We start from the raw sequence: 24,263 nt of genomic DNA, 5'->3' as shown, positions 1-24,263 counted from the left end.
TGTGTTCATAAGCTGTCATAAAGAGAACTTTCTTGTGATTGAAAATATGAGACCATAAATTAAAATTGACAATATTCCCTAGGCAAAGTGATAACAAGATGCATGGGAAAATAATATTTTGTTGGGTGTAATGGAGCATTAGTATTGTGAAACTGATGAGAGAGACAATAGAAATAAAGGCAGTTTTGTGGGTTAGCCTGATTAAAAAAGAAACAAAAAATTGAAGAGAGAGAGGAGGGTATTTCGATAAGTTAACTGGAAAAAAAAGGAGTGTCTTAACCAAAATAGGGGTGGAAATAGCGCTGCCCATAAATTTATTAGTCAAGTGATTATGTTGTTTGTTCATATTGAAAACCAGGGTTCAATTGTCGATGGGCACAAAAGTAATTTTATTTAAAAGAAGCCTCAAATCCAGTTTAGAACTAGCTTCAATCCGGGAGTAAGATTGATTGAAACGGCTTTGGCCTTGGAATCAGGAGCCGGACCGAATAGTCCAATGCTCACCCCTAGTTCTTACTTCCTCTAATAACTCATTTTCTCTTCTGGTTTGGTTGATAATGATGCACCCAATTGCGCAAACTCACCCAAACCAAATCTCTATTTCTTTTCCATTCTTTTTACTTTTGGCCAGAGAAAGAATAAAATGACTGTTTAGGCAATCTATCTATTCCAAAACGGCTTTTCTAGAAGATAAAAAATGGTCTTCATTTGCTTGAGTTTTATTCCAAATCTATCATGTGTTTGGGCTAACAATACAACCTAGAGGGAGGGTGGATAGGTTGTTTTAAAACTAGGAAAAACTTTTGCGAATATAACAAGTTAAATTTCAACAGTAGCAGGAACAAAATACAGTAATCATGTGCGGTGCAACTAATAAATAGATACTGATAATAATGAATAGGTAATGTTAATAATGAAGAGATAGAAGATAATACACATAGCTTTATAGTGGTTTGATTCTATCCGCAAGCCTACATCTACTCCCTACAACTAATAGTCACAACAAGGCTGGAATCCACTATTAATTTTCAAAACAAGTTATAATCAACACATATTGCTCCTATCAACCAATATATCATACTATCAGGACGCAGGTACTACTATCCCTCTTGTACACTTGCTCTTATCACGATTACAACCAATAAGAACACTACACAAAGAATAATCAACAAAACACATCACTGCCACCAAAAACATACCAAATAAGAACACTAAAAAGTACTAGACTAATTTTGTTCGTTTTCACAAACCCCACTACTTCCCTTGGACTAAACATATAACCATCCAACCTTATATGATCACTTCCAACTTAAATCCATTAAGTAGCCATTGGTTCTACCGTTATCAATGGCAGAATGTCTCTCTATCTCTCACCAGCATCAAAACGTCTCTTTGACAGTCGCAGTTTTCTCAAAATAGTCAGTTTTCTCTTGTCAGAGTTTGTCTTTTTCTCATAATTATCGGAACTGCTCTAATTCAACTCCAATGCTCCTAAAACAAATTCCAAGCCTTGTCGATAGTTATTTTTGTTGTGATCAATGTCTAATCAGATGAGCAAGTGACCATCATCTTCCAGGACTCATTATCAGGACGATCCATTACCCATAATCAGGACATTCTCATTTTCATTAGTCAGTTGGTGTTGTCCATGGTCCAACCGTATGGAGTGACTTGTGGTTAATCATCAAATGATCCTTTTGAGTATGACAGCTTCCAAAGGCTTCTAGTTGATGAAATATTGACCATAGTACCTCCAAGTTTTCATGAAATCATCATCGTGTTTGACTTGTTCTCTTATTGTTGATTCCTCATAAGTTTCAATGTACTCACACAGGTCATCCAATACGATCGCAGTCTTTCACCTCATCTGACATCAGTAGCTGCTCTTGCCAACAATTTGCTGCTTCTTATAATGATTCGCTGCTCCTGATAACAATCAAATCTTCTGTCTTCTAGTCCTTCCAAGCATATTGACGATAATGACTCTACCAAGTTGTTCAACCTTCAAGGTCCTCCCAAACTTTATGAATATCCTCATTCTAAGCTTGTTCACCATCACCAGGTCCATGCGGTAACACGATGTTCAAAAGCTACACCAATAGCCGCATACTCGATGCTGGCCATGAGACACATCAATGTTGTGGTAGTGTAAAGAGGTGGAAATTTAGTACTTAGTTTTGCCCGAATGCACACGAAACAAAGTGAAGTAAACTCTTAAACTCTCTCTTTGATGACAATGCTCAATACTCGAATTAATTTCTAATAAGTGAAGTGCGACACTTGTTCTAACAAATTTGTTCTGACAAATTGATGAAAAGAACAATTGCAAAATATAAATCTATTATAGAAGTGAAATGAATTTTTCACTCACTTGGATGATGAACCATAATGCCCAGGCATGAAAGCTAGCAAAGAAAAGGAAAGGTCCCAAGAAGAAGTTGCTTTTTTGGTAGGGTGTTTGTCGGTCATACTAAATGTTCAATTTAGTTCCTACACTATCAAATTTGTTCAATGAAATCTCTAAACTTTTCATAAAATCCTTCATTACTATTTCTAAATTTTTGTAATTATGATAATGCCCAATTTTAGGACGTCATTTTATTTCAATCCATTTCCCAAATCAACAACAAAATTATGTTGTCTTTCGTTCATCGGCTAGGAGAAAGTGCATATCATGTGCCACTTTCGTGATTAAAAAAGGGCGGCGCTACTTTCACCCTCTTGTTGGTTAACACACTCATTTTTTTAGTTAACAGACCGAAATACTCTCTCTCTCTCTCTCTCTCTCTCTCTCTCTCTCTCTCTCTCTCTCTTCAATTTATTGTTTCTTTTTTTATCAGCAACCAAAAAAAAATGTTTTTATTTCTATCATCTCTTTCATCAGTATCAATACAATTAATCCACTACACTAATAAGAAATCATCATATCTTGCATCCTAATATCACTTTGACTAGAGAAGGTTTTTAATTTTAATGTGTGGTCTCATATTTTTAATTAAAAAGAAACGTTTAGAATTGATGACGGCTTATGAACACACGATTAATTGCCTATTTTTTATCAGAGAGTTTGAGCGAAACTATATTCAAAGTTGAAAATTGAAATTTAATCTAATTATCTAATCGATCTTGATAAACTGGGACAAGAAAAATTGATCAAAATATGGAAAAATGTTAATTTATTAGAAGCATGATCAAATGTTAATCATACTTATATTTAGATCATATCCAAATATTAAAGAAAGATAAGAACTAAAAGGATAAAAAGGGAATTTCTTGTTGTTCTACTCCTACCATGAAGAAAGTAATTAATACTGATTCTACATTCAATCTCATAGTAAGTGGATCTAAACTTTGAAATATGGTTAAAACTTTCCTCTAAAATAATCTGGTGAGTTTGAAAATGAAGAAGTTGTAACTGGATGTTCAACTTCCATTTTGCAATTTATATTAAAGGGTGAAAAGCTCAAAATAAGCGATGTTTTACCTTTAGAATCCTACAAACGTATTCCGGGAAAAACACCCACAAGGTCAAGATTGGTTATATAATTAGATTGTATTTTAATTTTCAACTTTTAAATAAAGTTTCGCTCAAACTATTTGATAAAAAAACAGGCAATTTTTTAATGTGTTCATAAGTCGTCATAAATAAAAACATCTAATCTTCTATGTAGTTTTTGTGATTAAAAAATATGAGACCATAAATTAAAATAAACGACCTTCTCTAGGCAAAGTTGTAACGACAAGGTCTGACGAGGGCAGGAAGTGGTTGCCATGGCCAAAAGGTTTGGATAAGGAGCGGCTCCTGGCAAGCTTCTAGGTTGGCGAATGGAGCAAGAATGAATAGAAATATGCACTGAACAGGGAAGGGAGATTCCGAGATATATATATATATATATATATATATATATATATATGAAAACTGGAATTAACTCAACGAAACGCATTTTGACGCAACAATTGGAACTCTAAAGTCAAGTGTGCTCAGGTGAAAGCATTCCCATGATGGGTGACCTCCTAAGAAGATATTCATTTGCACACTAAAGGACAAAACAGTGAGACCAGTGTTGGATGGGTCAAAGCGGACAATACCTCAATGAGTTAATACAAGAATGTCACAAAAGTGATAGTAGGATATAAGATAATATTATATCTTGTTGAGTGTAATTGGACATTTATACTGTAAAACTGATAAGAGAGATTATAGAAATAACGGCAGTTTTTTCGGTCAGTCCATAAAAAAATGAGTTTTTTAGCCAAATTAGAGGCGGATATAATGCCGCTCTAAAACGGAAAAATCCAGGTTGCTTTCGTCACATTTTAAATTGCTAAAGCTAAAAGCACGACACACGGTGATCAATTTGCAGTCACAATCTGGACCACAGAGGAAAAGGAAAAGAATTGCACTGGAGGTGACAGGGCCGCGCAATAGGCCTAGTAGTCACTGTGGGTGATAGTAGAGAGGTGTGAACGATCTTAAGAAAACCCTAGAATAGATATAACGAAGCAAAATTGAAAAAGGACGGTGGTGGGATGGCTTCAATTTGTTAAGGCAAACAAACCCCTCCAGAAAACGTACGGGCAATCTGCGATAGGAACTTGCCAAAAATATATTGGCATTTAGTCAATTAAAAATAATAGCATAAATGATATAAATCATCCATAAACTTTGATTCAATGTACAATATAATCCCTAAATTTTATATTTATTCAATGTGATCCCTGAACTTTAGCCCAATATGTAATATATTCCTTGAACTTTAAATTAATTCAATATAACCCATAAGCTTTTGGTACCTATTTAATTTTGTCCATGGGCTGTGTGATAATATTCAATGTTCTTCTTCTATTAATTCAATGGACAATATTAAATATTTTCATACAACCGAGGAATTAAATTGAACATGTACCAAAAGTGTTCAAAGAAGACAATGCACATTGAGCTAAATTTTAGGGACCACATTGATCAAATTTAAAGTTCAAGATTCACATTTTAGCCACAAAAAAAAAAAGGTTCAATAATCACATTACATATAGGGACAAGTTTAGTGACCATTTGTATCATTATCGCAAAATAATATCACAAGAGAGAGAAAGAGGAACTGAGTGTTGAGCTTTCACAACACCAAGAGCACTAGCCATGCGAGTTGTGCTGAGATCGACGACGCGTCGAAGTCAAGGTTGGGACGACAGCCTCAACCAGCTAGTTAGTGACAATGTTGGTGGATCTCGCTATAGTCAGCGAGGAAGGTAGGAGTCTAAGGGTGAAAAATGAGAGAGAGAGAGAGGAGGCGGCGAGAGGATGAAAGAAAAAAATAAATAAAAGAACTTAGGATTAAAGGTGAACCGATTCAAAATTGATCTATGATTGGGAAACGAACCAGTCAAGACTAGTTTCATTTGTTCAACCCGAAACCGAACATCCTGGAATTGGTCTGATAAGGTCGAGTCGGGCCGATTCTTGAATTGAACTGGTCCAGTTGTTCACCTCTAGTAGGAGGCACCGTACCTTCTTAAGTTTTCAACGTTGGATTGAAGTGCAACAGATTTCATCCGTCAAATAGATCTCGGCCTAAACAATTGTATGTCAGTTTTTATCCAATGGTGAAAGTCTTCTGCGTGTACAGTGCCGCTTTGAAACCATAGAATCATTCAATAAGTGGACAAATAAAATTAAACATTTAAAGGCACGTATGAAAAGTTGACTAAATGTCTTTTGTGTAGTTATGCCATGCTTTTACAAAAAGTTCCGTCTCCATTTGGGTTCCGTACATAACTAGCGGAGTGCCCTGTGCTTGCACAAGTGAATTATTCTAAATATATTGAATATCAGTTTGCGTAAAATATCTACGTAAAGCGAACTCTCGATTTTTTCTGTCCATCTCGAATTTACAATTATATCCTCACATCTTTAGTTAACTCTAAGTTAGAGAAGTAATTGAGGGGCAATATTGACTTTTACCATTTTACGGTTACACTTATAATCTAAAGATCTTGCTTATACTTTATGAAAAAAATAAAATAAAAGTTGGAGGAAATAGGGAATGACATGTTGAGAAAATATGAGAAAATTATGCTCCGATTAATTATAACTTGTTAATTAACCTACTAAAAGTTGTCATCTCGCCAAAAAAAGAAGGAATTGTTAATAAATTGCATTGAGTAACCACCCACTTAATCCAATTTATTTCAGTAGTTACCCAATTCTTTCACTTCGCACGCTCGTAGGCGTGCACTGCCTCTAGGATCAGAGGGAAAAGAAGGGAAAAAAAGAAGAAGAAAACAATGAAAAGAGGAAAATATTCAACTCATCATTTGTAATTTAATCATCCAACTTCAACTAAGCAGCCAAATTGGTACAAAATCAATGAATGATCGGCACGTTTTCCTGTCGTTCTGGTCGGAGAAAGATCTTCTCACCAACCAGAGAAATTCTAGGACAATCAATTATCCACCTATGCACCATCAAATCGGAGCACGACCAAACAAGATAAGCTGGTGTCTGGTGTCATTTGAGTTGTTAAACCAACTCCGCTGAGATTTAGAAGCAAAAGGTCAGACATTGATTTGTTCAATTGGCAAATCAAGACGCCAATGCGAAGGATTGCTCGAAACTGGGCAGTGAGACTTATTCAGGTCATGTCGAGATGAATGTTACGTTTTTTAATCTCGCTTAATTGAATCTCCCGCTCTAGGTATTATCTCCGAGATGACTCGATATGTTTCTGAAGTTCGCCATTGATTTACTACATTCACATGACCGAGCCAATGACCATTTCTATTTTTTCAATCAACAACTCAGGCTGACCTTATATCATATGATATTTTAATTGCTTTAGTTTTTTCAAGAACTATCATAATTTTGACCTTATTGGGAAACTTTCTTTTTTGTCACAAGGGAAAGGAGCCAAATCCAACTTTACAATTGGCTCAGTCCAAACTAATGTGCGCGTGTTTAACTTCTTGTTACCAAGTTAGTAAAGCGAATCCATTCATAAAACGAACGAGAGAGAGCTTCGTGGGATATGGAAAAGCAATGGAGGCAAGTGTTTTGAAATACATTTCTATAACAAATATGGCGTCCGCATGCATCGGTCTAATTTGAACTTGTGCTATGGAAATTTTTTAAAGCACTCCTTACATGATTCATGATACAGACAAGGCAAAGTCAGGATCGCGAATTACTACTTTGCAGGTACAAAAACTGTGAAGAAATCAATTCAAATTGACGTTTTTGCTCGGTGCGGTCGGTCGAGATAAATTTCCCGTCCATTCAGCGCTTGAATAGGTCGAGCATTCTTCTCAGCATCCTGCAATCGAAAATTATTAGAGTGTGACCGGTAAGGATTGGATAGAATTAATGAGACTGAGAAACTAATTTGGGCACACTCACATCATCAACGGCCTCTCTCAGTAGCTTGACTTGATTCATCGAAACATTGCTGATCTGGTTGATCATTGAACACCCCAATGGTCAACTCAAAAAAGACTTGGCTAAGTAGACCGAGCAAGTAAATTTACGTACCGAGAGCAGAATTAACATAATGTTCATTAGGTCTTCTATCTATATACGAAGTAAAACGATCACATACTTACTGCAAAATTATGTAATCGCGATTTCACAGATATCTGTCTCTCATCCATCAGTCAGAACAGTGGTTTTTTCTACAGAAGAGAAAGGTTTTGATGGATCTACCTCTTTGTTGATGATCCATATGACGCCTTCAGAGCAAGGAGGAACGGTGAGAGAGCCCAAGTATTTGAAGTAACTTCTCCCACCCATCCTGATCTCTCTTGGATCAATCACTCCAACTTCTCTCTCTTCGTGTTTATCACCACCAGTGATGTTGGACATTATACGAACCAGCAACTGCGAATTTCAACTTATGCTCGTACCATTTAGACACATACATATTCATTGGAATTAGTCGATTTTAGAGCAACTTGGATTCAACACTCGAAAAGGTTGTTTTTCTGGCATTTGGTTTGAAAGAACAGTTTCTTTCTATTTACATGAGCTAAAATGCACACGTTTGTTTTTTCTTCATGTTTTCTTGCTCGGTAACATAAAATCATATCCTAATTGCCCAGAGAAAATGTGTTTATGAGGTTTCTAGTTTGAATTTATTGTTTCTTGGACCTTGATTGATTGATCTATCTTGTTTGAATTTTGAATGAGCCATTTTGCATGCACTACTAAAATCGGTTTACACAATATATTTGAAGGACATTTTCCGAAAAGCTCAAAGTATGAATGTAGATTCGAGAGAAGTCCATCTGCATACCTCTTCAAGAAAAGAATCTCGGTCGCCTGTCTTGTAAAATAGTCCAACAACAGCAGTGTTATTCTTAGTATTTGGTTGTGAGCTTGTGTGAACCATGTGAAGCTCCAATGCGTACCTTAGCAACACGCCCACAAACATGTTTATTCATTTGTTTCCATATTTGAGCCAAAAAATTGTGCTTAGGCTGCTATCAGGTAAAGGTACTCTTGACATGTAGCAAGTATTTGTTCGTGAGTTTATGACCTCAATACTTGCCATGAAGACGGCAAGGATTTGGGATAAGTGTTGTTGAATCAGGGTAAAAGGAAAATACAATATGCTCATCTGAAGTTGAGAGAAAGAGAGAGAGATGACCTTATGCCGTTGATGGTATGCTCAGAAGGTGACATTGTTGCAAGATGTAGTCAGTACCATTTATCTTGATTGATCCTGCACTTTCCTTGTCCCAGCGAAGCTGCACTTAACAAACAAAGTTTGCGATTCTTTCACTTATCAGCTTTTTTCGAGGATAAACCATTTCGATTACACTTCATTTACACTTAATTCTTGATTAAATCAGTCAGAAGGAAGTTAATTCCAAGTGAATATGATGCTGTGCACTAGCCTAAGGTGATGAAAAAAGTGGTGGAATTTTTTTGCTAAAAGTGATGAAACAAGTGGTGGAATTGTCGACTCGTAAGAGGATTGATCTTGTTTGTTCACCCACATACTCATTGAAGTTTGGACCTGTTTTTTGAAAAGATGTGTTCTCAAGAGAGTCCTAAAGGGGAAAGACCCACAATGCATGTGGCTCCATTAACAATCGATATATGGCCTCCGACAATGTATTGCATTTCGGGCTTAGTCTGATCCTTTTTGTGCCGGGACTTCGGGCACTTCTACGGTTCTGGCCAAATACCAAGCCCGAAACTTCAGGGCGCACCAATTAACAGGGAAAAGCCTGCCTGGACCGGCGCACGCTCAGCCTTACTCAACATCACGAAAGATCAAAAGCAAGTCGCATTAAACAAGTATTCATACACTATGATCGAAGAGTTAAGGGTTTTCAAGAAACACCCAATATATAAATCACCGTTTTTTGCACTTTTGAAACAGTTTTAGCACACTCATCAATAAAATTCTCTGCAGGGATGGTTGGAGACTTGCGGTCTCACCCGAATGTCGTGGCCTCTGTTCTTGACCGATGCATTACCAGGCTTGTAACTCCTCTCTATGTCCTCCGTTTTGGGAATCACCCTCACCCTCTCGCTCGACATGTCAACTGGTGACTGCATCTCCCCTTTACCACATGCTTCCCATTCTTCCTTGATCTCTCCCCACTTTCTGGGTCCCCTCTCGCTCCCAACGATGTAATCGAACTCTCTCTCATCCTCTGCACATTGTTCCAAAGTAATTAAACAAACATGCACAATGTCCAAACCACATATTATAGAGAGCCTAAAAGAAACAACAATGTGAAGACAGAACAAGATTATAGATTGTTTTACGGGTGTTTACCAACTTCTGCGGATATGGTGGATGTCATGTGCAAGGATGTGGCGAGAAGAAGACGGATGAGAAGAGCAGAGAAAACTAGGGTTTTGCTTTGGCTTTTCATCTTTGAGAGAGATGATTAGACACAATAATAAGTTGTGCGAGACTCGCAGACTTCTTCGAGGTACTTATAATGCACTCGATAGCCACAGGGGGGCTGCTTGAGAAGACGATAAACACAAACGCGATGCCTGATTTAGTTTGCTTTCTTGATGCAATGGGTCGACATTATTATATGCACGACCCAACTTCGATTGAATCCTGACGAACACGAGAATAAAAATGTTCCATGTCCCAACTGGTATCGGATTATGCCACTCGAAATAATCGAGGACTTAGGAGGAATCTTTTATATCCGTCCGTCCATCTACCGGTAATAAAACAAGCGGATGATCCACGTGAAAGAATTCATGGCTAAAAGGACATTTAGCCTCTTAACGAGGCATAAATCTAATTATTTCCTCCGCCCAAGAACGGAACTCTGTTCCGTGATTAAGTTACTAATCATATAGGGAATTTACCAATGGTCAATTCAATTGCTAAAGTATCAACTTGGTAAAAACAAAGTTTTGTTAGTAACTTAGGGTGCAAATGATAACCATTCTATTTTTTGAATAGATTTCTGGCTAGATTTCTATTCTCTAGATGAGTTTCTAAATAGAGATACACGTTTGATAATGATGCAAAATTTATCTTCCCGGAACAGAAATTCATTTGATAGGCCTTCTTAAATATCTCCCTCTTATACTCTTTTCCAATCATTGATGGGCGATGGGTGGCAGCGGTCGATCGGCGGTCGGCGGGATGCTGCGGCCGGTAGGGGGGTGGCGGCGAGCGGCGAGGGTTAGCAACAGCTGGCGGCCGGCGATGGGAGGCGGCAAGCGGGGGGTGGCCAGCAGGAGGCGAGAGCGAGTAATGAGAAGAGTTTTTATTTCTCTTTTTGTTCCAGAAACAAAGTAGAAACTATTTACTTCTCATTTCTGTTCTAAATCTATTTTTGAACTAAAATTTTTTTCAGAACTAGACAAATGAAATTGCATTATCAAAAGGATTTTTGTTCCAAACCTATTTCCGGGAATAGAAAAATGGATTTGGCTAGAAATAAAATGGTTATCATGCGCACCTTTACTATTGACTAACCAACCCTACTACTGCAATTTGTGGACGTAAAAATTATTTTGTTAGTAACTTACAAATAAATAACAGAGCCTAGTTATGAAATTTAAAGGCAGCGTAATACTATCCATTATTTCTTAGGAAATTTGTAAACAAAGAAACGAGCCCCCTTGCAAAAGCACTAGATCATTTCATCAGTAAGTTATGGACTACTTGTAGGGCCTAGTTGTAAAATTTAATAGTCCTTGGTAATCTACTTCTGGATATTAGATTGGAGATGGTAAAGTCTTAGTTGTATGTAAGTTACTTTTTAATTGATTGGTTCGCTTAATAATATTTCAAGGTACTTGCCAATCTACTACTAGATGTAGTAATCAATGAACTACTTCTCGGGTTCACTTGTAAAATGTTTTCGAAACACTTGGTAATCTACCAGTAATTTACAAGTAATTGATGATACTAGATGATACTAAATTTGATGATGTTATGGAGTTATTTTGTTGGTAATTTACAAGTAATTGATGGGGCCACTCGTAAAATTTTGAAGTACTTCTTAACTTACTACTAATTGTGGGGGCTAATAAAGTCTTTGTCTCGTTAGTATTTTACTAACTACTGGGCAGGTACCACTGTAAAATTTTATAGCACATCGCAATCAACGATAGGATACTAGATTTAAGAGTGCTAAAATCGTTATTTTGTTGGTAAGTTACTAATTAATTGATGGCCCACTAGTAAAATTTAAGAACATATGGCAATCTACGACTCGATGTGAGAGTGGTAAAGTCAATATTTTGAGGTAAGTGATGGGCATACTTGTCAAATGTAAAAGCTCTTGGTATTATCTTATTCGATCCTATTTAAGAATGCTAAAGTCAATATTAATTCTATTTACCAATAATATCCATATATTTAAGGCAAAAGTGCGTTTAGTCTCATTTTTAGGAACTTTCCAATGTATACCCCAATTTAAGTTTAAAGTTAAAGCTAGGATAAAGACGCAAGACGAAACGATATTCATAACCTCCACTCCCATAAAAATCTTAAAAAAATATTCCATGAAAGCGAATGGTAAGATCGTATTTATAATGGTAAATTTCCATTAACTTCAATAGATTGTATTTCTAAGGGTAAATTTCTAAATAACTTGAAAACTTGCTATTGAATTTGGCATTCATTGATTATCAAATTGTTGGTGTCTTACTAGAGTAAAGAAGGGCCTCTGTTGGTAAGTCAATGGTAGGTTGGTAATTTCGATTTTACTCATAATGGCAAATTCTTACTTCATCTTTAACTCACTAACTTGTACGCGGACTTACACTAGCTAGAGGAAAATTATCAAAAAAGTCTTAAATCTATTATATTTTTGTCAATTCAGTCATAAACCTTTCAATTTTACCAATTGAGTCATAAACATTTTCAATTCTTGCCAATTGAGTCCATCCAATCAATTTTGGCCGGATAGTACTGATGTGAACGCTAGCCGGCCTACGTGGTGCTAATGTGGACAATTTTTAATAATATTTTAATATTTTATAAATTTTATTTTATTTTATTTTCCTTTTTCTTTTATTTCTTTTGTTTTTCTTCCTCTTCTTTCTCCTCTAGCAGGTCGTTGGGCCTTGGCAATCGGCTAGACCTTGCCAGCCTCCAGCGAGTCTTGCCCCCCCGCTAGCCATTGGTGAGGGCAAGTTCGAGCCTCCCCCAGCCATGGTGAGGCTCGCCCTTATTGAGCAACGGCAAGGACGCCCTCACCAAGTAACGATGAGGCTCGATTATAAATTATGACTCAATAGGCAAGAAGTAAAAAGATTTTGGACTCAATTAGCAAGAAGTAAAAAGATTTTGGACTCAATTGGCAAGAAAAGAAAAGATTTAGGACTCAATTAGCAAAATTGAAAGGTTTAAAACTAAATTGACAAAAGCGTAATAGCTTTATGACTTTTTAAATAATTTTCTCCACTAGCAAGTCACAAACTTTATTGTAAATTATTAATCCCACAACCAATTTTGCTTTTTGAGTGGTAAATTTTTACATAACCGGCTACTTAAATTCCACTTGAAGGTGATAAATTCCTTAGTTTGCTGGTAACTTACTCCGTCAAAGTAGAGCTATGTTCGTGAGTCATCAGTTTCACTCGTTGCTCTCTATTTTCACGGTAAATTTGTAATTCGAATGATAAATTTGTACCAAAATAGATAATTTATATGTAACTTGAAGTTCTCACATTCCTTACTCTGCTAATCACTTTCTATGTATTTTAGCAACAACAAAAAAAATTCACTTACTATGTAAAATAGTTTTTGGATTTGTAAGTTACTAATTTCACTAGTATTTTACGATTTTCCCCGCTTAGTTTATTCTTTTAAGTGACAAAAATTCTCAAGTTTTTTATGAGTTTCTATTGCATTTGACGTTTGCAAGTTGTTAACGTTGCTTGTAAATTACCATCTACGTACCCAATATGAAAATTGTTCAAAAAGTCCTAAACATATTATACGGCAACCAATTCAGTCCTAAATCCTTTAGTTTTGCCAATTCAATCATAAACTTTTTGACAACATACCAATCCGGTCCTAAACCTTTCAATTATGCCATTTTGATCCTAAACTTTTTAATGAGTTACCAAACTAGTCCTAAACCTTTTAACATATTGCTAATTTAGTTCTTCCGGCTAATTTTGGCTAGATATCGCCGACGTGGCGATTTGGTCAGCGCCGGCCATCCTCTGTGGCACGGTCGGTGCTGACGTCGATAATATTTTTTAAAAATTTTCTGAAATTTTTATTGATTTTTTTTTATTTTTTGTTTTCTTTTCTATTTGTTATTTTTTCTCCTCATTTTTACCAAAAAAACACAAAAACACACGGGGTCACCGGTGCCGCCAGCCAATAGCTGAGGGTCGGCGACCTCACTGGCCCTTGGGCAAGGGCTACAAAGCCCTCACTGCCCTTGCCTAGGCCCTTGCCAGCCACAACGAGGGCCACAACGCCCTCGTGGTGGCCCGCGATGGTCTGGGCAAGGGTTCATGACTCCCTTGCTGGCCATAGGGAGGGCTTACGAGCCCTCGCCAGATTCGACGAGGGCCATAATGCCCTCTCCGGCCACAGCGAGGGCGGGCTAGGGCCGTAATGCCCTCACCGGCCATAGGGAGGGCTTGCATGCCCTAGCCAGATCTGGCGAAGGCTTTGCGGCCCTTGCTCAGTGGCTAGTGAGGTCACCGGCTCTTGCTCAATGGTCGGCAGAGGTTGTCTGCGGCCCTGTCGACCTTATGTAAAATTCGGAAAAGAAAAGAAAAGAAAAAAAGAAAAATTAATAAATAAATGTATAAAAAATTCGGAAAAATTTTAAAAAATTCGTCCACGTTATTGCCGGTTGTGCCATGTAGGATAGTTGGTGCTGACTGGGTCACCAGCTCATCGATATCCGTTCAAAATTGGCTGGAAGGACTAAATTGGCAATTTGTTAAAAGGTTTATGACTAGTTTGGCAAATAGATAAAAGATTTAGGACTAAATTAGCACAATTGAAAGTCTTAGATCTAAATTAGCAAATTGTCAAAAGGTTTATGACTGAATTGGAAAACTTAAAAGGTTTAGGACTGAATTGGTCGCCGCACAATATGTGTAGGACTTTTTGGATAATTTTCCCCGTACCAGCCAACAGCATGGCAGTTACATCTTTAAGTCATTAAAAAATTGTTTGTTTCCCTTATAATAAGTTATCTTATAGAAATCACTAAATATTAGAATTGCTCACAAATTCATCAAGCTTGAAAACTTACGTTTATATCCACGCACATGGTTGCCTGTTACGCTGTCCAAGTACAAAAAACTTTTCGAAATCACTATCCCTTTGTAACTCAACAATAGGGTGGGTTGCTCATCTTCTTCATCATTTTCAAACAAATTCTCCTTTTCTTCAAAATTACTAGTACAATTAGGCTGTGTTTGGTCGTCTAGATTTCTAGTCAAGATAGGATAGGATATGAAATCCAAGGGATTTTCTATATCATATCTACTGTTTTGTGAATCATAAGAATAAAGTCAGATATTTTCACATATTACTATGTCCACTATTTGCTATGAACGTTATATCAATGCAAATGAACCTAAAAATTACACAAACGGAGATGATAAAAATTTCTCACTACACTCTTACCTATTTCATTTTTATTTATTTATTTATTATTTTTCCCTCTCTTTTTTAATTATTTTCTTTTTTATTTCTTCCCCTTCCATCATTCTCTAATAAATTTTTATTAAATAGTAAACTATACAAATATGCCTAAACTATGTAATAAATATATATAATAAATGTGTATATATATATATATGAAATTTATATCATAAGAATGAAAGAAATTTGGATATATAAATAAAAATAAGAATAAATAAAAACGAATGTATTGTTATTTTTTTGTTATTTTGAATTTTTTATATTCAAATTCAAATATTATTTATATTCAAATATATAAGTTTGTTGTTCGAGAAAAATAACTTTATATTATGGATATTAGAAATCCTATCCACCTTTTTCCCACCTCCCCCAAAGGATAATTTTATCCGGGCTATATCCCTCCTATATCCGACTTTATCCTATCTTGAGCACGCACCAAATACGGAATATGATAAAATTTATACTATCCCGAATTTTATCCAGACTACCAAACGTAGCCTTAAAGTTTAAGTCCTTACATTTAATCCCATGAAGCTCTCACCTTGTTACAAGTTTAATCTTAGACTTTAAATGCTTACAGTAGTATTCGCCTGAACTTACAAATTGCATCAGACATTCAGACGGTCGAAATTTTTTCTGTTGAAATGTCTAATGCACGTGATTCTGAAGCTGGAAAAGAAAGCTGCAAAAATTCAAGTCCTTTTATGGACGAAAATGCCTTCTAGTGCAAGTTTCGTGGCTTAAAAAATCTTCAAATAGATACTCAAAAGCCCCGCGCAGGCACGCATATGCACTCTGCATCACTCCTGCATACTATGTCAGTCTTCGCACTTCAAAGTTCAAGCAAGTTGGTTGAGTAACTTCTTTGCTAAATATGGCACTCCCAATAGAGACCGAGAAGGCTAATATGTGTGTTAGAAGAAATCTTAAATAACGAAAGATTGTGGTGAAAGGTTATTTTGGTCCATAAAAGCGAATAATGCACATGACTAGCACTTCCCACTTAAGAATCACGCCCATTGTACATTTTTTTGTTAGTGATTTTAGGATAACTACATATATCTCTCAAGATTATACTTATGTCTCTTTTAATTGTGCATATCTGTGATTGATTATAATTGTCATCATGTTTATCTTATTAGCTTAAATAATCATCTAATAAAACCTATAAATAAGCTCATGTACTCTTTATCTTTTTTTTTTTTGTTAAAGTACTCTTTATCAATAGATTGAAATATACACAAAATTCCTTATTTCTCTCTTCAACATTATTATTCTTATCTTGATATCAGAGCCACCGTTCCTGAGGAAACCCTAAGTGTACCGGCTGCACATAGCACCTAGTGCACCTCAGTGCACACCCAAATAAATCCATCCCTGCCACTTAACAGTGTTCACTCCGTTCACATAAGTCTTATTTGAGGAAGTGCTTAGTCAAATTTATACCATGATGATCGTGTTTCGACGCCAACTGCATCGACCGAGTTACCCAGTAGATTCTTTTTCACAAAGGTGGCTTTCTTTCAACGGCAGCCGCATAGGCCACGTCACTGCCAGCCGTATCAGCTACCTGTTGTTTCCCCTCCAATTTATGACCTATCATTGCTCGTTTCGAGAAGCAAATAGACTCCCTACCCTTAAACAAGCCGTAGCTTGAAGTTTTGCCCCGAAAAGCCGTCGAATGCCGCCTCACACATTGTCCCGCTGCAGCCAAGCCCAATGCCGTTGAGTGCTGAAATCATAGAGAAACAAGTTTTTGTGGCATTGTTTGACTTGATTTTAAACTCATGTTGACTTCTTTGAAGGCACTTTGAGTTTGAGGGGGTATGTTAGCGATATTAAGATATTTACTTATATCTATCGGGATTATGCATATATCTCCTTTATTTTGTGCATAGCCATGATTAATTATAATTGGTACCATGTTTATCTTATAAACTTAAATAGTTGTCCAATAAAGCCTATAAATAGGCTTATATAATATTTATCAATATACATTGAAATATATAGAAATTTCTCAATTCTATCTTCCACATTATTCTTATCTGTTTTAATGATAAAAAGTTTATTGCTACTAACGACTGCAAATTTGTATGTTACGAGTGGTAAAGTGCAAGGAGTTAAAAGTTTAGGGTTTAACTTGTCAGAAGGTAAGAGTTTAGGAGGGTAAACACAAAGGATTTAGGATTTGATGATGTATAATAAGAGAGCAAGAATTTAGGGGTATAAAATGAATGACTTTATATCTTAGGGTTTAAAGTGTAAGAGGGTGGAAGTTAAGGGTAGTAAGGGCACGTTTGGCAACGGGCCAAACAGTAACTATTTCTATTCTTTTGTTCTCAGAATCAGTTTTGGAACAGAAATTCGTTTGGTAAATTATTTGTTCCAGGGCACAAATTTGCAAAAATTTGTTTCCAGAATCAGTTTTAGAACAGAATCAAGAAGCAAAAAAAGTTGCTTCTTGATTTTGAGAACAAGAATAAAAAATGGAAAAGAAATTTTTTTTCTCCTTCTTCATGGTTTTCTTCTTTTTCTTCTTCCTGACTTATGGCCGGTTGCCGGTTGCCGGCCAGGGTCGGTGAGGGCGAGGACTAGACCCTCGCTGCTTGGGCAAGGGCGGTTCGCGGCCTGGACGAGGGCCGCCCTCGCTGAGGCCGCTAGCTGCCCTCGCCGGATCTGGTGAGGGTGGCCGGCGAGGGTGGCGACGAGGGTCCAGCCCTCGCCAGATTCTGCGAGGGCGGCACTCGCCCAAGCCCCGAGCCGCCCTCGCCAGATCTGGAGAGGGCCGTAACACCCTTACCGGCCCTGGCCTGTCGCCGGCGCCGGCAACCTGGCCATGGCCAAGGAAGGGTAAGAAGAAGAAAAAAAAATAAAGAAATATTAAAAAATTGAAAATATTATTAATAAAAGAAATTTTGTGCAGTTACCAAACACATTTTTGTTCTTTTTTTATTCTAAGAATAGAAATTTTGGGCAGTTACCAAATACCTTCAAATGCTTAGAAATTGATCAAGGGCACGGAATAAAAAAGAATCATTTTTGAATAGAAATTGTTTCCGGGAACAGAGTGGTTGCCAAACACACCCTAAAATAATTTTTTTCCTGATACTTTCAACGCCTTCTTCGTTGTTGAAAAGATTCTGTACATAACCTCTTCCTCATTCTATTCCAAGACCAGAGCCACAAGAACGACCCTTTTTACCATCTTTATGAAGAGTCAAGTTTTGAACGACAACACTTAAATTTCTTCATTCTAGTCATTCCTCATGGGTTTGCTGTGATCTACTTAAGTGATCAATAGTCACGGCGTCCAAATAGGTTTGTCAAATGGGTGGGTCTTATTTGGATGGATAAAAAAGGGGTCCGATTCAAATTGACCCATATGTAAGAATTAGACTATGAATTTGAGCTTAAGTTTCACTTATCCTTTAACTCTAGGATAGTGTTTGTATTTATAGAGTTTGTCTACTAGTTGTTACATAATTACATGAGATATAAATGGATCAATTAAAAATGTCACGCCCCGAACCCCGACGAGCGCGCGACACCCCAAGTTTGGTCGAAATAGTGCGATGTCCCAGGAACATCATCGATCCAAACCAACACATCAGAGTTCGAATATGGCGGAAACGAGAATAACTCTCGGACAAGAATTAGAAAAGGGGTAACAGGGAGGGATAATTAACCAAGCAACCAACCACTTAATTACACCCATTATATTCACAATATTCAATACAAACCATCGCAATCATCAAACCTCCGCACTGACAACCGCCGATATCAAAAAGGACTAGCGGCTTCGGGTAGGCTATCACTTACACCAAAAAGGGTCCAACGCCTAGCTTCTAACTAACCCTAGAGGGGGTCCACTCAGAGTCAGTCTCATCGGAGTCAGTCTCATCGGAGTCAGTCTGATACTCCGAGGACTCAGACTCAGCATCGATCTCAATCGGATTATCTTCATCTCCCGACTCCGATGGGACCTCAATCAGCTCCTCTTCTTCAGGCTCCTCCTCCAGTTCTTCTTCGGGTTCCTCTTCGGACTCCATTTCGGGTTCCTCCTCGGGCTCCTCTTCGGGATCTTCCTTCGGGTCCGACTCTATCAGTGCTTCCTCTTGATGAGGCTCCTCGGGTATTGGTTCGAACGCTACCTCCATCTGATCTGACTCCAAGGGTGCAAATTGGTGCCCAGACTTCGCAAGACCGGTGCCTGTACTGGTCAACTCGCCCTCGGGGGGGAGGTATAGCCGACGGGTCTCAATCACCTACTTCATTGAATGGGACATCGAAACCTCGCACTGGCTCGAACTCATCTAGCCCGTCTCGGAAGCACCATGCTACATAGGTATGGGATTGCCACAACTGTTCACCCACATCTACCCAAACTATACTGGTATGTTTAATCCAAGTATGGTTCTCATCTATAGGGTACTCCAAAACTGTATGATCCGTGTGCATCGGGATCCCAAAACGTTGTGAAGGAGGGATATTCATTGTAACGGCCGGGGGTCTGAAATGGTTTGGTTTAACAACCATGAGACACTTCTCAATAAGCGAAACCCTAAACCTCACCTAGGCTAACACGTATCTCTGGGCATGTTCGAGCGCACAAATCACACAACTATCAAGCCAGAACAATAGCAGGCACAAATGTCTCACCTTGATACGCACAAAATCTTACATGCGAATTCAAGCATTATTACCAGAAACCGACACCATGTCGCACTCAATAATACCAATCAAACCATATTCATGCCCACATTCGCATAACAAACACAACATCATACGATTCCCATTTCACTCGAGCACATGCATCCAATTCATTTCTGACCTGCGTAAACACGCCACAGGTCCAAAAACTAGCCATCGATCTCTGACCCGCGTAAACACGCCTCAGGTCCAACAACACTTCTATAGTCCGCGTCAAAACGCCTCAGGCTCAGTGTCTCTAGCCCGCATAAACGAACACGCCTCAGGCGCAACACCATCTCCCTTTTTATAACACAACCCGCGTAATATGCATCTGGTTGAACAACACTTCTATAGCCCGCGTCAAAACGCCTCAAGCTCAGTGTCTCTAGCCTGCGTAAATGAACACGCCTCAGGCGCAACACCATCTCCCTTTTTACGGCACAACCCGCGTAAAACGCATCAGGTTGGCGGTCTTCCGGTATAACCGGGCATCGTCCCGCGTGACACGCCTTAGGACGGGTTCAATTCCCCACGTAAAACGCATCAGGGATTATGTTATCACACGTGCACACATTTTCCATTTATTATCTGGACCCCGCGTAAAAACGCCTCAGGGTATTTAATGATCGTGCAACACGTTGGGCACCCAATCACATGCCAATTTCATACGACCAACTCACACACGTCATTCGACATATTCATGCTAACAATAAGCTATGCTAACTCACAATTTTACCAATTCAATTCGCACGTGCACAATTTGATGCGAATTTTTGCATTTTAAGCCAAATTACACCACTCAAGGGCGTCGTACTCCTACCGACAACCCCAATCCAGCACGCGCCACATTTCGAACATAAACATGCACCAATTCAGCCACAATATGCACAGCAACTCAACCACCACAGAAAAATCACTATAACGGCACATTTAGGCCCGTTTTTCACGCAATAAATCACAATAATCACCCGTAATCATTCCGATTACCTAATCAATCAATTCTAACCTCAAATCCACCTCATAAATCATCATAATTCCATCCAAACCACTCAGCCAAATCAGTCCAACCATTTCTCTACGAATAACCCCTAAAACTCGCTAAAACGGGCCCGAACTAACCCGAAATTACCCGTTATCCTAGGCGAGGGTTAGGATGTCACTTACTTGTGATTCCAAGCAAGATTTGAGCACTACCAGGCTGCTGTACAGAGGAGAAACAGCAGCGGCGGCAGCAACGCACGATGGCTGAACGGCGGACAGTGGCCGGGCGAGCGGCGACCGGCCTTGCTTGGCCGTGCGTGCAAGGCAAGAAGGGGAGGAGGGGCTGGCCAAGAGGTGAGGGAGAGGGGGACTCGGCCGGGGGGAAAAGGGGGAGTTGAGCGTGAGAAAATGAGGGGGGAGAGAGAGAGAAAAGAGATAAAAAAAGAAAAGAAAAAGGCTAGTCTAAGCCTACCCCGGAGAAATTACCATCTTGCCCTTCTCTCTACTTTCCATCCGACGGTCACGATTCAATCTTATCCAAAAATCGACAGCCCAGATCGATCCCCACAAAAAATATCCAAGGGTAAAATTGGAATTTCACAAAAAGTACAGGGGCAAAATCGTCCAAAAATTTTATCTTTAAAGTTGGTATGAAATGACCGAAATGCCCTTCTCATTTTACACTTGGTCTTGACAAAATCCCAGGGGCAAAACGGTCATTTTCCACTTCCTGTCAAAATTTCAGTTTTCTAACGAATTAGAATAAATTCGAGACTGGCCACACTATTCACGACGTCGTCCAATTACTCTGTCATGACTTTCAAAATTTTCGATATTCAAACTCAGTCTTTAATTAATGACTTACTCCAAATAACGCAACTTGAGCGTATCTCAAACTAACGGGTGGCTTTCGGGAAAATTCGTATATTCGACCCGTGGTCGATACTAAATCGAGGGGAGAAGAACAGCATTGGTGCCAAAAGTTGTGTACGGAGCTCACTTTGATGCCAAAAGTTTCATTTGGATCACTTCAGTGCCAAAAGTTTACGCCGGCGATCACTTAAGTGCCAAATCGGAGAAAAAACGATTACTTAAGTGCCAACGACGAGAAATTCCGATCAAATTTAATACGTGGCTTTTATATTTAAATTTTAATGACACGTGGCATTTCCATGTGTATAATTCAATTTTTTAAATATTTTTTTTCTGATTTTTTTTCTTTCTTTTCTTTTTTCTTTTTTCTTTTCTTTTCATTTCTTTTTCTTCTACCATGGCCGGTGGCCGGAGGCCAGCCACTGGCCATGGCCGGCCTCGCCGGATCTGGCGAGGCAAGCCCTCGCCGAGGCCACGGCGGCCTCGCCGAGGCGTCGCCTTCCTCCCGGGCGAGGCCGGCCTCGCCCGATCCGGCGAGGTCTCGACGAGGCCGCCGTGGCCTCGGCGAGGGCTTGCCTCGCTAGATCCGGCGAGGCCGACCCTCGCCCGGGGCTCGCCACGCCCGGGCGAGCCCGGCGAGGCTCGCCTCGCCAGATCCGGCGAGGCCGGCCCTCGCCCGGAGGAAGGCGACGCTCGGCGAGGCCGGCCATGGCCGGTGGCCGGACGCCGTCCATCGGAAATAAGAAGAAAGAAAAGAAAGGAAAAAAGAAAGAAAAGGAAAAAAAAAGAAAAGAAATGCCACATCAGCCCCCGGCGAGCCACATCAGCCTCCGGCGAGCCACATCAGCTTGAGAAATTAATAAAAAAATGCCACGTCGGATTTCCGGCGAAGTGGCACTTAAGTGATCGTTTTTCAAAATTTTTGGCACTTAAGTGATCCAAATGAAACTTTTGGCACCAAAGTGAGCTCCGTACACAACTTTTGGCACCAATGCTGTTCTTCCCCCCTAAATCGAGTCACGTTTAAGTTTACTTGAGCCATTACGACCTCGATTGTTATATAATTGCGAGTATCAATCACTAGTTCTAAAGAACGCGATTGTTTGGAATAGGTTTGAGATCGTTCGCAAATTTCGTATTCTGGCGAGGCGGAATCACCCGCGATCCAATTATACGACATTCGTAAATCGATCCATGACCATCCTTAGATTGGTCTATATTAGCCCAAAATATCACCTCGACAATCCTTATGGTCAAAAGTCAGTCCATGGTCAGGTTCTATGGTCGTGCGAATCTAGATCCCTAATTAGCCTTTCCCTACTAGTTAGTGTCCCAAGAGTGATCAAGTCTGGGCGAGATTTACTACAAGTGCGTTATTGAAATTTGCATTTCATAAATACCAAGTGGGTCGAAATTTAAAATGTCACAACTCTTCCCCCCTTATAAAAATTTCGTACTCGAAATTTACAATCAAAACCAAACTATTCAAACAACTGGGGATAATGACGTCTCATCAGCTCCTCGCTTTCCCAAGTAGCGCCTTCGGTCCCCTGATATTCCCAAATCACCTTGACTAGCGGGATTGTCTTGCTCCTTAAGACTTGTTCCTTCTTATCCTCGATCCGCACTGGTCTTTCCACGTACGACACTCTGTCATCCACTTCTATCTCCTCATAATTCAATACATGAGCTGGATCCGGTTCATACTTCCTCAACATCGACACGTGGAATGCATTGTGCACCTGAGATAAGTTTGGCGGTAAGGCGAGTCGATCCGCTAAATCTCCAATCCTTTTCAACACCTCAAAAGGTCCCACAAACCGTGGACTTAATTTTCCTTTCTTACCAAATCGGGACAATCCTTTCATTGGCGATACCTTGAGGAATATGTGATCCCCTACTTGAAATTCCAAAGGTCTTCGCCTTCTATCTGCATAACTCTTTTGACGGCTTTGCGCTGTTTTCAACCTTTCACGAATGATCTTAACCGCCTCAACTGACTGTTGAACTAATTTTGGCCCGGTTATACTCCTTTCTCCAACTTCGTCCCAACATACGGGTGTTCTACATGCTCTGCCATACAGCGCTTCAAATGGCGTCATTCCGATACTCTGCTGAAAACTATTATTGTATGCGAATTCCACTAAGGGTAATTGTTCTTCCCACTTGCCTTGAAAATCTAATACACATGCCTGAAGCATATCTTCTAGAGTCTGAATTGTCCTCTCAGACTGGCCATCCATTTGTGGATGGTAAGTTGTACTAAACTGCAGCGTTGATCCTAATGCCGTCTGCAGACTTTTTCAAAAGTTGGCGGTAAACCTGGGATCACGATCCGAAGTAATCGTCACTAGCACCCCATGCAAACAAACTATATGTTGTACGTACAATTCGGCATACCGATCCAATGCGAAGTCCTTTCGCACTGCCAAGAAGTACGCTGACTTTGTCAATCTATCAACAATCACCCAAATGGAATCATGGCCCTTATGGCTTCTTGGTAATCCCATTACAAAATCCATAGTCACGTGCTCTCATTTCCATTCTGGAATTTTCAAAGGTCGTAACAATCCTCCAGGCTTACAATGTTGCGCTTTTACCTGCTGG

The 24,263-nt window shown here is 39.1% G+C and overlaps 1 pseudogene; it reads right to left on the bottom strand.

Moving 5' to 3' along the window:
• Positions 1 to 7,217: 7,217 nt before the first annotated feature.
• On the bottom strand, positions 7,218 to 9,879 carry LOC115674145 (alpha carbonic anhydrase 7-like; annotated as a pseudogene).
• Between the last annotated feature and the right edge of the window lie 14,384 nt (positions 9,880 to 24,263).

This window comes from Syzygium oleosum, unplaced genomic scaffold, assembly GCF_021117445.2.
Source record: "Syzygium oleosum isolate NSW1041296 unplaced genomic scaffold, Sole_v2.1 Sole_v2.12, whole genome shotgun sequence".
Classification (NCBI taxonomy): domain Eukaryota; kingdom Viridiplantae; phylum Streptophyta; class Magnoliopsida; order Myrtales; family Myrtaceae; genus Syzygium; species Syzygium oleosum.
This window is presented reverse-complemented; position numbering and strand designations above follow the sequence as displayed.